Raw genomic sequence first — 16,889 nt, 5'->3', positions numbered from 1 at the left:
TATAATATGCACCCAAGAGGTAGATAATTTAAAGTGCTTTGATGAGCTATTAGTAGTAAGTAATAGCTGCCATTAACTCCAGCACAGCAAGGTCATGCAAGCTCCCGGAATCTGTTCTGCTCAGGATTTTCAGCTCAGCATTTTCTCTCCAGATGCCATGAAGCAGTGCAGGCTGAGATTTCATTCCCATTTCCGTTTACTTACAGCCAAGTCAAAGCCACTACACATCGATTCCCCAGAGCTGGATCCCTCACCCACAGCTCAGGAAAGGACCTCTGGAGACATTTCAAGGCAAACAGCCCATGGCAGGCAGAGCTTCACCCTTAATGTTACCAATTACAAAGCACTAGAATTAAGTAATTTAATTTTCAACCTGGATCTATGGGGCTGAGAACCAAAGGATACGAAGCTGTCCCATTGTTTGCAAACTAACAGCAGCTCTAAGAGCCAGCCTGGATCCTGGAACAGAGGGAGAGGGAGGGAAATGAAAGAGCATGTGTGTAAAATATAGATAAGAAAGCAAATCCCAGCTGTCGTCCCTATCAGCCCTTCCTATTTCTCTGGCAAGAACATGTAATTTTGTGCTGTAATAGCAAAGGTTGGAGTGACTGCTGTCACATTTGAATGATACTGCTATAGCTTCCCTCTTTATATGTATCTGAAATGGGAATCTTGGAATCTGCTCGCTGGGTACTGGTGGTTTTTTCCAGCACTTGTCTCGGTCCCTCCTCTTCTGTATAAAATGCCCCGTTCTGAAGCATGGATCAGAGATAAATGACAATATGTGCCGTGCATGTTCAGAGACTTTCTGAAATATCCTGCCATTTCTCCTTTCATGGAGCTGTAATTTGTGCTCCCACAAACCTACAAGGAATCAGATTTACCCATGCCCAAAGCAAATCCCTTTTGAAACAAAGTTCCCTCTGCCCAGAACTGAAATGAATATTTAATTCCTGCCTTGAGGACAGGACCAAAGAATAAGCTCCCTTAGAACAAAGGGAACAGCCCAATTTTAGTGCATCAATGGAAGAAGCACAAATGACTTCAAGAAGCAGCTCCAGGTGTAAATGGGTGGGTGAGTGGGAGTAGGAACATTCAGGAAGGCATCGGATCCGGGGACGCTGCTTAAAACACGAGCTGGGAGCCAGCACCTCACGTACACAGGCTGTCACAGCTCCAGCCCACAAGTTTCCTCTCAAAGTTTGAGAAGAATCTGTTCAACACTTCCATGTTGCAGCCTCAAAACACACACTTCATTCCCATTCAGCTCAAGAATTTTACTTCTCTAATCATAAATGTTAACACTATACATAGAAAGTGTTACACATGATCAAATTCACATGAACAAGAAACATGAATTTCTAGATTATCAACAGTTTCACAATGCAACTCTAAGCAAGAGTTGGATTAATCTTATATTTCAAACCTTAAATCTTTACTTAATGTATACCTAAGGACAGAGCTTAAATTCTGCATATGCACACTTGTCAGGTTTTCTGCTAAATTAATGTGGTAAATAGCTGTAGAAAAAACGATTAGGTGAAATAAATTCAGAGTTGTGAAATTAGAGGTGCTTGGTTTTTTCCTCCCCAGAATTATGGGATGAAACAATAGCTTCCCATTCCAAGCCCCTGGAATAGACTTTAGAATTCAGATCCTCTTCCCTTGTTCTGCAGGGAGAAACATTACAGTGATATATATTTTTTTAATGCACTGATATTTCATTAAAGTGGACCCAAGCCACGGGCCCCTCTCACCTGCCCTGGCAGCGCTGCCTCCTCTCTGCACGCTCCATTTCCCACCTGAAAAACACCTCCCAGCCCCCCTTCTCAAGCGCTGCCACTTCTGACTGATAGCACAAAATTGAAGTGCACTAAGCACACATCCGAAAATCTGATAAATATTGTTTGGAAATATAATTGAGGTTTAACTGGAGCATGAATTTTTCACTTTGAAGCAAAGATTTCTGCACTTATTTATGAGAAAGATTTAGTGTTGCAAATAGCGATGACAGCTGAGATAAATGTTAACCCAAGTTATGCTTTTCCTCACAACCTGCAGAGCCTCTCTTGGCAGTGCTGCGTGTCACCAGGACACACATCACCGGGCAGAGCTGCACAAACCCCCAGATACTCCCAGCCCTGCTCTTTCCAGGCTCAGGACCGGCTGCAGAAGAGATCAGAAGCATCCAACACATTTGGGGTGCAAAATCCTGTGGAAGGTTTGAGCTACACATCGAGACTGAGCCTTGGCTTACCCTTGGATCAGGTTTTGTGTCGACATGGCTCTTGACACACCAGTTGATGGCTTGGTCATGAATATTTAAGAGCAAAGTGCTCCCCGAAGTTGTTTTACAACACCAGAACTCATCTCCCACAGCAGTTATTCTGCTTTCAGTCTCTACAGAGGAATCTGTACCAATTTGTACCCAATAGCTCGGCCATTACCGAGGCACTTGGAGATAACAGGAAGGGGCTATCAGGTTTTAGTCTAAAGCTCTGTATTTTAATATCCTAGGAAATCTCTTAGCCCGGTGCTGAGAGCTGCAGGAGCTGTTGTTTGTCGGAGCACTCAGCCACATCCTGCACGTTGTGCCCAGCACTGTGCAAACACCCGAGACAAACCTTACACCCCCAAAGCCTTACAATGCTGGTACGTTAAACAGAACATCTTCTGATAGACGGTGCAAAAGCTAATTCCATTTTAATATTATCAGAGTAGTTGATATTAAACTATATTCCTCCACTTTCATTTGTGTTTTCATAGGTTTATCTCTGAATTTGAATGCAGCAAGCACTCAAACTGCTGAAACGTGCTGCTCTAATCAGAGCTTCACTAACAAGGAGCCGCTGGTATCAAACAATGTTATATTAAATCAAGGAGGAGCATTTAAAATTCGTGCATAGCACCAGGTCAGAGCCGGCGCTGGACTCGAATGCTAAAGCCGAGCCCTCCCGCTCCATCCTCCCATTAACACTCGTTTTCAACTGTGCAAACAAGATAGTAACAACACTCCAAAAGCAGCAAACGCTAAATTCAGATCCCGGCTCCGTGCCTCATAAATTTTCATCCTGGCATCACTTCTTGTTCTTTTTACAGCATTTTAAAAATGTAGGTTAGCCTTTGCATTTTAAGCAGCTGCGATTGTATCAAATGCCTGGATTTTACAGCAGCCAAGATGTTCCCAAGTTTGATGAACTGATCTCAAGTGAGATAAATTATGTCAGTTGTCGGCTTTGTCAGTAAATCACGAGTTGACATTTCCCTGATTTGTAAAGGTATAATGTAGCAGTGAAGAGAAGTGAGCTCTTGAAAACCTGCATGGAAGGTGAGATTAATAAGCAGTTCAAAGAAAATGTCCCAATGTAATGGGCTTGGAATATCCACACTCAATTCCAGTTCATTTGCTATTTCTCAGGTTTTCTTTTTTAGGAATTCAAAAAATGCTGTATAAAACATTTTATGGAATATTCCATCTATGTGCTTCTTTGCTTTACAATAATTGACAACATTTACATATATTTCCATGTTATATTATGCCATAAATTTGCATAGATCCAGGTAAAATTGTTCTGCTTTAGACCTGCTGCCTCAATGAATTTCAGGAGCTGAATCACAGCTCCAATCTGAATTGCATTGCTCCCAGAATTCCCTCTCCTGTGCAGCACTGCAGAATATATCCCTGGTTAATAACCCTGACGGTGTCTGTGCCTGGAGCTGCCCTGGTGTCTGTCTGTCCTACACCAGGGCAGCTCCTGGGAGAGACACTGCTGAGATGAAGCCACCCGGTGTGGCTCAGTCCCCTGAGGGGTCCCACCTGCCTTTCTCCTCCCTCCATGCTCACCTGAAGGGATCAGGGTTTGGATGACCCAGCACTGCACAAGGTGGCAACACATTCCTCTTTCAGGCAGCACTGAAGAAAGGAATTCTACCAGTTTCATATGGAAGCTAATTTAACCCGATTTAGCCCACTTTGTATGTTCACACTGCTTTCTGGAGTTATTTTTATTGCGCTGGAGCCGTGCTTGCAGGCACAGATGGTTCCCGAAATGAACAAAACCAAACCCCACTCAAGCCGGCCTGGGAACAGTTATATTAAAGTGTTACAATTTGGTTAAGAAGTAATTTGGGGCTGTGTTTTGATTTACACTAAGTAAAATGTACTGGTTCGCCACAGAGATGCCATGAATTTATATGTGGCATTTGGCACACGCACCGACCATCTGGCCCCTGTAAAGAGCACACGGGGCATCACAGCCTCGGGGGAAAAGTCTGAACTATGCTTTGATCACCATCAGGAATTTTTTTATAGGACCAGTCCATCAGCAAATCTCATTGAGCAGAGGCTTTTGCATTGGTGGATAAAGCATAAAGTAAAAAACACGGGTAGTAAAGCAATGGGAGGTTATACATGCTATTGCTAATATCCTCTTGAACACAGCCAAGAGGCTGATGAACCATAACTTGCATGTTTTAGACAAGATATTCTTTCCATATATGCACTTTTTGACCTCATTTAGTTGCTGCTTTTAAGGTAGAATTCTTCTGAAAGCAAAACTTCACAGTAGGGAGAAAGAGGATGGAAATAATTACATTAATACAAGAAATCAAACATTAAAAGCAAGAATTTAAGAATGCTAAAGGCCAACCCCTCACAGTAATACTTTCAGTAATGCATAAAAAAAGAAATTGAGAAATAGTGACAGGGTATCACAGCCTTGCAGGATTATCTGGTGGAAACAAAATGCATCCGAGCTTGCCAGCTGGTGCCAACAGCTCTTTACCTTCCCGTTCCCTTGTGTTATTGGTATTTGCATCACAATAGCCCTGAGACCACACAGAAGGCGGCACGGCTCAGCATCCGCCAGCAGCAGAGGCAGAATTCCTGCCCTGAAAGCCTGGGAGTTCACACTCACAAAAAGAAGGAAGATAATTAACTGTTAACTAGAGAAACACTTGGGTGCCTTTGGAGAGTGACCTCAAGCCCACCAGCACCCAGCTCAGTGCTGGGACCAGGTTTCCTCTCCAGGCCGCGTGTTCTCCTCAGGCTCTTGCAGCTGGGAGTAAAGGTTTGGCTCTCTGCATCCCTGCGGAAGGCAGAGGTGGCTCCGAACCAGGCTCACAGTCAGCGGTGTTGCTGCAAACTTTCATTTGAAGAACCCAAACTCCGTTTCATCCCGCGGGCCAAGGCCAAACAGCAGCGGGACACTGTCCCCCTCCAGCCCAGGGGCTGTCCCAAACCTCACCTTGCTGCCAGGGAGCAGCCAGCACTCACCTGACTGCACTTCTCCTCTCCCCTCCCAGAACTGAGACCTTGTCCTCAGCAGCAAAGCTGCCACCAAACCCCCCCCTTGCTCGGGGATGTCGCCAAGAGGAGCCTTCAGCACAGAGCAGAGCAGTAAGAGGCTGGAGGGGTGGATGGCACCAAAGACCCAACAGTCCCAACATGTCAGCACCCATGACAGCAGGACAGGCAGCTTCATTTAACAGCTCTTGGATTTCTGTGCATCCCATTTCCTGGCCAGGAGGGAGGGGAACAGAGACATCGCACCCAGGTGGCCAACACATGGCAGTTCCATGCCCAGAGCTGCCCAGGGAAGGAGTGAGTGGGGATCCCTTTTGGATCAGCTGCTTCCAAAGTAACAGGAACTGTCACTGCTCATCTTTTGGACTGGATTTGAGACCAAGCTGAACTCCGCTGGCTTAATTAGCTAACCATAAATAAACATCATTTACAAGACCTAAACATTTTAAAACACCCTGTTAAGCATCTGAAACATAAATGCTTTAATTATAGACTAGCTCAAGACTGAAGTAACACTGAGATAAATGCTATAGAGCAGCTGTCTATGAATATTTTACAATGAGATTGCTCTATGTTCTGCAGGTCCACAGGGACTAACGGGTTGGAAAGAACACATTCATTCTCTAAAATGCCTGTTCTTCTTTCCCTGGGGGTGCCGCTGCCCCCCAGTAACCCCCAGCTCTGCCAGTTTGCCAAAAGCTTTGCCCTCAGTTAAGTGCTCACAATGAACCCAGACATTTGGGGGTTCTCTGCTGCTGTGCCAAGTTCTGTTCCTCTGTGGCTCTACTCACTGCCCAGCTCAGTTACTTGAAGGATTCCCTTGACTGCAGCATGCTCTGGACCAGACCCCAAAATCCACGTGAGCATCTTTAAAATCTACAGAGAAAGCCTGGTTTTCATTTTCTCTTTAAAACCCAGTTTCATTAACAGTTGTATAAAGGAATCAACACCCTTGGAAATAAGGCCACAACTGCCCAAGGGAGACAAATTACAAAAAACAACCCACAAGTCACTGGTATAGATAATTTATCCATGTGCCCCAGCTCCAGCCCAGTATCACTCTGGTCACTAAATTTGACTCCAACTGGGACCATCTCTGCTGAGTAATTGCAGCCCCAAGGTTGGGGAACGATCAGCAGTTTCCTGGCTTTGTCCAGCTGATTCCAAGATTTGAATCTCAGGGCAGCCTGGATTCTTATGAGCTGTGTACTCCTGTAAGAGCAGCTCAGGAAAGCCCAGCCAGGAGCACTCCTGCAGCTCATGCTGTACCAAAGCAATGTAAAAAAACATGTCTTACTGCAAAGAGATGCAACAGAACAGCCATTGGTGCTTTGTCCACGATCAAGTCCATCTCCTGAGCTCCAACCTGTTGCTGGATGTCAGGCTTTGATATCGAGAAAATGGCAAAAGGGACTTGCATATTCCTTCTGCTGACATTCCTATTTCATCAGGAACACTCAAAATGTCTCTAATTCGAGTCAGTATAATTTACTCTAAAGATAAAAGCACTCAAAGGCTTTTGTTCTATGTATTAATATGATGGTCACAGGTCTCTAATTTACTGTAAAATATGAGCAAACAGACAAACTGAATCAGCCTCCAGAGAGCAGAAGGCAGGCAGCCAATTCGACATTCAGACAAGGAGCGCTCCATCCCCGGGATCTGTTGAACACCTGCAATACATTGATTGCACTTAAGCAGCCACCATTAGAATGTTAATGCCGTCCCTGCCTCCAAAACACAGGATTTTTCACACACAAAGCACGAGCTCTTCAGCATTTGGGGGGTTTTTGCTATATGAAGTAAATGGAGCAAGTGATTTTTTTTCTTTAACTACAGGCTGGAAACTCCGTTCCTGTTACACTGACAGCAATCTATTAGTTAAGGAAATCAAGTTTTTATTCACTACAGGAGGGGAAGAGATACTTAAGCTTTTATGTCAGTTCATTCTCCATTAATGATAAACATTGGGAGCATGGCAAGAATAGATCATCTTGCACTTATTGCTGCGAGTATATTAAGAATTAACAGCAGCAGAGCAGTAATTAAACACCAAATGCCTGTGCCCACTCTGCTGCCAGAGCATTTCGCTGCACACCTGGGCTGGGCAGGAGCAGGAATCAGAGAGGGGGAACCCAGTGCCCCAGAAGATGCCAACAGACAGTCTGGGAACCCTTCAGCCTCATCCCTGATCCTGGTGGGAAAATCACCAACGTCCAAGGGGATCAGCCTCCATGAAAAACAATCTCTATTGTATCACTGCTTCTAGTGCTGGAATTAAATTTTAACTTCTCCATTCTGCCATAATCACAGGTTTTTTCCTACCGGTTTCTTTTCCTAGTTATTGCCTCAAATTCAGGCTCCGACATTCCAAACATTTTTTTATGCTGCCACAAAAAACGTTAAGTGTATTCTGTTTCCATCATGTTTTCTCTTTCCTCCCTTATTCAATGCTCCCAGATTTATTAAATACAAGTGCCCTAAAGCATACCAGGTTTGTTATCCCTTTGGAAGACCTCAGGACATATTTGGTTTATTAACCATCTTAGATCAAAGCACTTAATTTATATTAGTGTAAATAAAATACACAGATTACCTTAATGAGAATCTAAAACTTAATTTGGTTTTGTGTAATGCATCATCTGAAAACACAGAAGTTTTCAGCCCATATTTTCTACTCAGGTTCAACCATGCCCATGAATTCCCTTATCATCAAAAATACTTAGAAGACCACAAAGAATTTTTTAAAATAAAATACATATTTCTATTCTGTCTTTTAAGATTACTCTTCCTCCCAAAAGAGCTTTTCTAAGCAACTTTCCACAGCTCAAAGTTCTGTTCAGTTTAAGTAAGCGTCCACACATTCTGATGATTATCTGATGTTCCTCCAAACTGCTTTGGGGAAAAAAAATAAATCAGATTGAGCCTCAGTGTGCATCGTGTCTCTTAAAAGATCCAGCTCCCAGGCCCTGGGAGAAAAGCTTAAAAAGAGATTTTCAAAATTCCAGTTCTTTTGCCACAGTGCAGCCAAGACACTGGGCTTTGATCCCCGTTAGTGCCCACCACCCACCTCTGGAGCTCCAGCCTGACTTCACAGCACGCCAAAACCTCCAGAGTCCCAGCCAAAAATTCTACTTAGCCTGATGCCAAAGCCACTTTAGAATTTTATTATGTCACACATTCAGTAAGGAGAACTTCAATGCCTTTTTTGCTTTGCTTACAGAAATCAGCTGCTTCCAGAAGGTTTTTGTTTAGGAGCCTCTCTCGGAGAGGTGACAGCAGCCCCGGGGGGAAGGTGCCACGTGCTGACACACACAGCCCCCCCGGGACCACCTGATAAAACAGGCTTGGAAACCTCTGTAACAAAAGCCAAGGCTGCTCCAGCAGCCAGGCAGCCCAGCCCCAGCCCTGCGTGCCAGGTTTGCCCCGAGAGCAGCGCTGGATGTACCACAAACCCATCCCTGCTGCCGCCCTCGCGGGTGACGCTGCCAGCTCAGCGGCTGCAGGGCTTCTCCCCACTGCTGCTCACACTGACAGCGAGCAGATTGATGCTCGGAACAAAGCGCTGAGGGGAGGCGATGCGGATTGTCTGTAAGTGAACAGGACTCCTCTGTGCCAAGAATTCCAGCTCTCCTGGGTGCACTCTGCAGGAGACGCCCCAGCCCTTGGAGGAACAGCATCTGCCAAATTATGGTCATTTCAAAAACCAAGCTGTCCTAAGAAAAGATAATCATGTTACTGATGCTTTTGCAGGAGTCCAGCCTGCAGCAGTTTTACCTGTCTTTTATGAGATCTGGACTCAGAGCACGTCTGGGGGTGAAAAGAAGCAGAGGAATGTTCGTCTGGTTCCCACTCTCAGAAAGGTATTCTTGAAAACTCCAGCCTAATCTTCACATTATTTGCTTTATGAAACACTCTGAAAGAAATCAACTTTGGAAGGACTTCTAGCAAATGTACATATTAGCAGTTTTCACTGTGACCTATTTCTCAGGCATTCTCATGTCTGAGTATTTATAGCAGTTCTGCAGAAAGGACTGAAATTAGAAAAACTCCCTGAATAGAGCAGCAGGCACATTGTGGTCCTTTTTATTATTTAAATGTGTTCCTTTCACTCCAAACAGCAAAATTAAATAAGGAAGGAAAAGAAATATTCTAGCAGTCAGAACATTTCGAGTGACTTGCATTCCTATCGATGTCCACATCTCTATATTCATGCACAGAGACGATGGCAATGCAGCAATTCTATCTGGCAAACCGAGTTAACTCTCATCCATAAAATGTGCCATTTAAATTCCTGAAGGGCTAATGAACAGCACAGGAGAAGAGACCACAAGAAAAAAAACACAATAAGCAATTCGAAACAGCTTTCAGTGACTACAATGTACTTCTCTTCCCAAACCTGCTCTGTGGGATTTCATTTGCTGAAGGTGTGGACACCTGCCAGTTTGCTGGAGCAGGTAAGTCAGTGGAACCCATCAGCCATCTGTTCTCATCCCACACACAGCCCAAAAAGCATTATAAATATGCAAAGAACCACAGACCCCCCCGAGAGAGCAGCTGGATAACAATAGCTTTAATTTTTCATTTGTTTATTTGATTTGCTGTAATGAAGGAGCTGCTGGAGCAACATCTGAAACAAGTGAAATGCAACTTTAGGGCAAAATGCATCTCTTAGAAGCAAATCTGCACTGTCTGATTTGGTACTGGTTTGGGTTGTTTGAGTTCACACTCTTTGCTCAGTCACCAGCACCACTGTGTCATGGGCAGGGCTCTGGCTTTGGGTACGTATGAACTCCTCGCTTTGAGGGACTCAGTTAATCCCTAACGAGACATTTCCATGGCTCTGTCACTCACCATCAAAACATCTGATTTAATGCTTGGAGCAAGCCGGAGGAGCCGCTGCCCCAGCCCCACTGAATGATGTATCGCATTTTGCTATCAAAGATGTTGTGAAAGCATTTCCCCCAGATCTTTGCAATTCAATGGCATCAAAAAGCATAATTACAACTGGAGGGCAGGGATGGATGGATTGATGCAAAATCACTTGAAAAAACCATCATAATTATAAACGACAGGAAGCCCAGGGTAGCCAGCACTGCCACGGAGAAGAGAACCAACCACGGAAAAAGGCCTTCAGAACAACTTCAAAAAATCCATTTTCTCATGGAAACAAGGGACAGAAAAGAGCCCCCAGACTCCCCACCCACCCCCAGGAGCTCCTCACAGTTACAACCAACCAACAAACATTTACTACAGGTCTTTGCCCAGAAATGACCCTCAAGGTGATGTTCTTGGATAATTGCTGCAGGACACTGAAGCTGATGGCACTTGTATTTCAATGTTGCCTGTATTTTGGTTTGGGGAAGCTGCCTTTGAGGAACAGAGCAGTGACAAGATCCCCCTGCTGGGAGGGGACTTGGAGCAGTAAGACAAAACTTCCTCTGAGCTCCACCTACTCCCAACACTCCCAATGATTCCAACGGAGCTTTAATGCATCTTACTTCAAGCAGCAATTCTGAAGAGGAAACAGCAATCTTCATTAAGGATTAGGCAAACAATTAACTTATTATGTTCAATCTTTTTAATGTGTGTCTGGGTACACAGGAACAAAAACAAACACAGCTTAAGCACACTACAAGGGGAAAACCTATGTTGGTTTCCTCGTTCCAAATGAGCTCTTAGTTTTGCCTTTGCCTCCAACTTAAAGCTCTGAAATCAACTCAGCTGAAGCAGGCTGGTTAATTGGGAAATTACAGAAGACACAAGTCTTTCCAGTAAGTTTAAGGGGGCCAGGATTTAATCCTGCATCACTATCCTTTGGTCTACACATGCTCAGAGTAGTCACCACCCTCACCCTGAGGCCAGATGGGCCTGACCAGGCTGTATCAGCTGTTTTAATTGTGCTTAGGTTATTAACATGTTTATCTATTCATGTATCTGGTTTCCAAGGAGCAGGTACCACACTGCAATGCTGGTTATGAGGCATAAAACACAGGAGCCACCCTCAAGCAGCCCCCTCCTCCTCGTTCCTTGCTTCTCTGTGTAAAAAATGGCACTAAAGCAGCAGCAGCAAATGCCTGATGTTTTCAGCAAAACTTTGTCACATTCTAAGAGTCTGCTCTAAGCTTTTTTGTCTGTTTTATTTTATGGCACTTTTAATGAGAGGTTTCAACAACCCCATCATTAAATGAAAAGGAAAGAAATAGGAAAAAGAAAAAGAATAATTAAATTTTTTAAGATTCTTTCTGAAGGAAAATGGTACTATATCATTTTAAATGTTTAAAATCCAGCTGACTCCAGCATTTCTGCTGATGACTTCAGCAACTCACAGAGCAATTTAAAGAAATTAAGGCAGCTGGGAAATACAGTCTATAGTAAAACTACATAGATTATCCTATTTCAGGGGAGAAACAGCACAACAGATGTTCTTAACTTCTGAGGATCTTCCATAAGTCACACATTTGTATGGAGTTTGACACCAATCCCCACCATTGTGGGTCCCACAGGACAGAGACACCAACACCTGGGACTTGTTCACCTGTGGAAACCAGGCACAAAGAGGGGAAGGAGTCTCACTGCAGCAAATGCATCCAAGGAAGGGGCAGCTCATACTGAAAAGTGCAGCTGCTGTAAACACCAGAGCCCCAAAGTGTTTCATTCTTACCCTACTGCCGGACCCACAGAAACGCTCCCCTCTCCAAGTGCTGTTCCCTCAGCCTGGGCACCCGTGAGCCAGGACAGAGAGGGATGTCCTCAGTCACTGGAAATACACTTCTGAGGCCTGGGGGTCTGCTGTCTGCCTGTCCATCTCTGAGAGCATGGGAAGCACCAAACCCACGTGAACTCAAGCCATGAATCCCTGCCTCTTATTCCTGCTGCACCAGGGACCCCAGAATGGCCAGTTCACAGCTCCAAAGCTTATCCTGTTAAAGTGTTCTCTGGGCATTGCTGGTGCTGTGCCAGTTCTTTGTGGCTTCTTAAAATTCCCAGTCTGAAGCTGCCAAAGGCTGGAGAGGAGCCCCAGGACCAAGAAAATTATGCACCTGTTTTAGCAACTAACAATAGTGGGTGTGGCTGCCAAACAAAACTGACACTGTAAACTGTGACCTCCTGAAAAGTGCTGAAGTACATCACTGCCCAAGGAATGCTCCCTGACCTGAATTTACCCCTCCATTCTTGAAGGATTTTCTGCAGAAAGATGTCTCCAAAGTTGTCCAAGCTAAGAGTAAACTATGAATGTGCTCCCTTACCAAGGAGGGTGATAAAAACTTACAGTTTTATCCCAGAGGAGATTCTGAGCAGAGACCCCAGGGCTGAAGGGATCCGAGCACTCTCTCGTGCTCCAGAGTGAGCATTTAGTTTATTTATCTCCCACTGAATATCCCAGTATTGCTGCTTTCCAAGAAGGACTAGGCCTAGTAGGAACTTGTAGGGTACTGGGGCAGGTGCACGGCTGTGGACAGGGTGAGCTCACCCGAGCTGCTGCTGCTCCCTGAGCGCTTTATCTAATTCTCCCCATTACAGCTCAGATTTGTTACTTGTGAGTATTGCTAATGCAGCTTTTGGACTCACTGTGGAAGGTGTAAGGAAGCTCACAGGACCCAAACCACATGGAAGCTACAGGTAGGATCAAGTGAGGATGGTGGGATTGTATCTGTTTGGGTTTCTCCCACCTGGTTTGGTTAGAAGGTGCTCTGATGCCAGCTGGAGTCCTGCTCTGCTACTGCTGGGACTCTGCTGACATTTATTCCCATTGACCCTGCAGAAATGTTGTGGAAAGTTCTGGCAAACTTTAACACAAAGCACTTTTCCCTTTTTTTCCTTCTGAGTTTTTTAGGCACTCACCCACACTTTATTTATGGTTCTGAGGCTAATAAAGTAGAAATATTGCCAATTGCTGGTAATGGAAATGGAGATCCTCACACAACCACAAGACTCCCAGGTATTTTGAGCAAACATGAAACCCAAGTTAAGGGTCAGATGACAAAGCTGAGTGTTGGCACCTGGGCCACCCTGGTTTCACCTGCCAGGACAGAGGGGAGGGGGAAGAGGGGCAGCTTGCTTAGCAGAGGAGATTAAGCAATTAAGTTCTGCTAGGCTGAAGCTATGGGAGCTGAAACAAGGTGCTCAGCCTTGATGCTTTTTGGGCTCTGATGCTTTTCAGTCAAGAAAGAAGCCTGGGCTGGGAGAGAGAGGAGCAGAGAGAAGGGAAAATAAAAGAAATGTGGAAGCTAATCCCAAGCACTGTGAAAAGGTCATGTGCTTCGATATGAGTAATTAATTTTCTTAGAGCAATGTTGAAAAGGTTAACCTGATTTATGGAATGCAATTTAATTTAAAATGTGTTGTGTACCTTGTTAAAAGGGTCCAATTATGGCTGCTAATTCTGTGGACTGACACAAGCGACGTGGTCTGATAATACCCTGGTGCGAGGGGGAACACGTGTCAGTCAATAATTAGACATGGCCTATCGAAATTTGAGGGGGAAGGAAAATTGGTAGAAATGCTGAGAGAACTGCTGTTCTCTATGCCCAGGGCCCACAGTGTCCCCTTGCAATTACCTGCTCCGTGGAGCACTCAGTGATTCATTTTGAGGCAGGTTGGTGTTCAGAGTGGTTTATCATGGTGCTTTGAGACAGGGGTAAAAATGCCAGATTTATACAGGTCAGCCCACGCTGCTCCTTGACCTTCATTCTGTTAGTTCTTCTTGCAAAAACCAAACTAAACACCGCCCTCCTTCCTTGATGACCTGGTGAAGCAAGAGGCTGACAGAACTGTCCCAGTGGTGCTTCTATGCAGAACTAGTAATAATCTAAATATCACAGGCCGTGGGGATCCTTGGTGAGAAGGGCTTGTGGTTGAAATTTCCAGTCTGAAAACTTTTGTCCTAATCCACTCCTTGCTCAGCTGCTCATCCTCCCTGGGCTCTGCGGTGTCTCTGTCCCTGCCAGTCCTGGGGACTGTGTGCCCAGCATCCCCCACAGACCCCCTGAAGCAGCCATGCTGCTCCAGTCCTCCACAGCAGGAAAGCATCCCATGGGGATGCACCCCTGGAGCCACTGTCTGCCCAGGCTGCAGCGAAATATTTTATTTCCTCTGGTACGTTTTCACTTTCTGTCAATCTCCAACGCCAGCAGCCAGAGTTACTCCCTGCATGTTTTGTAGCCACTCCTCTAGTGAGGAATTAATGGTGTGAGTGCAGTGACTAGCAGCTGTGGGGGTATTCCTCAATGCCATATTCCCCAAAACATGTGTGCAATGCTCCCCCAGTGCTCCTTCCCACAATGAGCCCCTGCTCAGTTTGGTACACTGCAGATTAACAGAGGAACTATTGCAACCCAAAAACTGCTTGACAGAACAAATATTCCTACAAGGAGCAGAATAAATCAATTAACGCAGCTCCAAGGTACCTCTCGTTCCTAGACTGGGTTGGCAAATGGCTGCCAAAATTGTGTGGCTGCAAAGGGTGGCTTTGACAGTGGTAGCTCCAGCTGCATGGGACCAGGACCTGTGTTGTTGGGAGGCTGCACCTAGCCCCAGGTGAGCAGGAGGTAGGAGATCTGCTGCTGAAATGGGGTTGTGGTTGTTCACCAAGAAGTCAGAAACACACCCTGTGTTCAGTATGGAGTTTGCCATCAGCACCGTGCCGTCAGACAGTGCTTGCCATCAGTGTTTCCACTGTCAAACACAGCAAGGTGTGTGCAGGTGGGTTTCCAAGTTATTGTCAGGCACTGTGTCTCCATCCTTCCAGGACGTCTTGTGCATCATTTGTCTACAGAGTTGGAGGAAAATCAGCTGAGCTGTACCTCAGAGGAGTTATTTGATGATGACCACGGCATTCAGCCCCTGGTCTAGTGGAAGGTGTCCCTGCCCATGGGAGGGGCATTGGAATGAGATGAGCTTTAAGGTCCTTTCCAACCCAAACCACCCCATGATTCTTATTCTTTTGGTTTTACTTCTGCTGAGGAAAAGAACACGTGTGTATTGGGCTTTCCTGCAAAACCTTGTGGAAGTGCACCTGGAGAAATGGAACAAGCTTCTGTTTAACACTTTGAATGGACAGAGGCAAGAGCAGCTTGTAGATATATTGATCTTTCAGATTCCTATTGCTGTGACATTGAGTACTAAAACTCTTCTGACATTTTATAAAAAAGTCTTGTCTGAAAGGGCGAGGAGGATGGAAACTCCTACCTGTCCTCTACAACCCCAACTATTCTCATGTTCGCTTCTGCAAACAAAGCTCTTCCCAACCTTTACCCAGAGCTGGTTGATATTGCCATCACCAAATTAGCTCAGGAAGCTGCATCTTGTGATAACTTCATTATGTTCTATTGACTTCTCAGGGAGCTGAAAGGAATATAATGGCAATTTCCCATAATGGATAACTGGCTGGGGAAACCAGGCCAGGGAAATGGCCCTTTCCTCCTCTACCCTTATGCAGTCAAATCACTGTCAGATATTTCATTTTCTGATGTGCATGTTGGCCTCTTATCAAGCTTTTTTCACCCAAAGAGGATTCCTCCTCAGAAGACCATGAGGATTAGCATCAGATGGAGAAAATGCAGTTAGTATTATCAGAATATTAAAGGGGCAATTGTAAATTCTCAGCTGCAAGGGACACTTAAAGCAAATTACCTAAATTAAGAGAATAAGAATCAGGGAGCTGCTTTAAATTGAAAAAACATTCAGATAGGATGTGAGTGTCTGTTTATCATCGGGGGCTTAATATTTACTTCTGCTGATGAGACTTCGTCATGCTCTATTACAATTCATAGACTTGTGTTCCCAAATTTTATGCACAAAAATGCTTTGATTTATAGCGTATAAGTCCCTTTTCTCTGTGAATTCCTTTAATATTGTCATAAATGTGGTCAGTGATGCTTATCTCATGGTATTAATGTGCCTCATTTAATTATATTGTCTTGCTCAAAAAGTGCACTTAGTTTGAAGGAAACTACAAATTGTTAACTTTTGGTAAATGTACATTTCTCACTAGAGAATTCTGCTGGTGCCTTCTGCAGCCAGCAGTGGGATGGGTGTTTGGGAAGGGCCATGGGTTGGGTCAGTGGATAGAAGTGCACATAAGACTCGTATGAGCAATAATTCAGGTGCTTACAGCCTCTGCTTCATGTGGGAGACCCAGTTGCTGATCTGGCCATCAGCTCTGTGCTTTGTCCCACATTCCCTGCTCTAAGGCTGCTCCTCGGTTCTCACTCCCCTATTTTAGGTTCAGGAAGGTGTGATTCTCTATTGATTACTTGATCTGTGTAATTACAATCAAAACTGCAGGGATTTCAAGCCTGATTGACTGCAAAATAGAAATCTATTGACTTGGCTGGACTTCTAATGGCCAGGATTAGGAGAGAACATGGTTTGGGCCTGCTCTTTCTCTGCAGGATTGGTTTTGGGTAACTGGAGATTGATGAGGTTTGTGAAGGAAGGCACTGATCCCATCAGAGCAGGCTGGGGGGGCTTACCTCCTTCATCCCTGCCTGTGGCTGTGCTTGTGGCATCCTGATTTTGTGACCCTTCTGCAGTAGCCTGCTGTCTACAGGAGCCAGGAACAGAGCCTGGGAGTAACTGC

The sequence above is a fragment of the Coloeus monedula genome, assembly GCF_965178545.1.
Source record: "Coloeus monedula genome assembly, chromosome: 24".
Taxonomy (NCBI): domain Eukaryota; kingdom Metazoa; phylum Chordata; class Aves; order Passeriformes; family Corvidae; genus Coloeus; species Coloeus monedula.
This window is presented reverse-complemented; position numbering follows the sequence as displayed.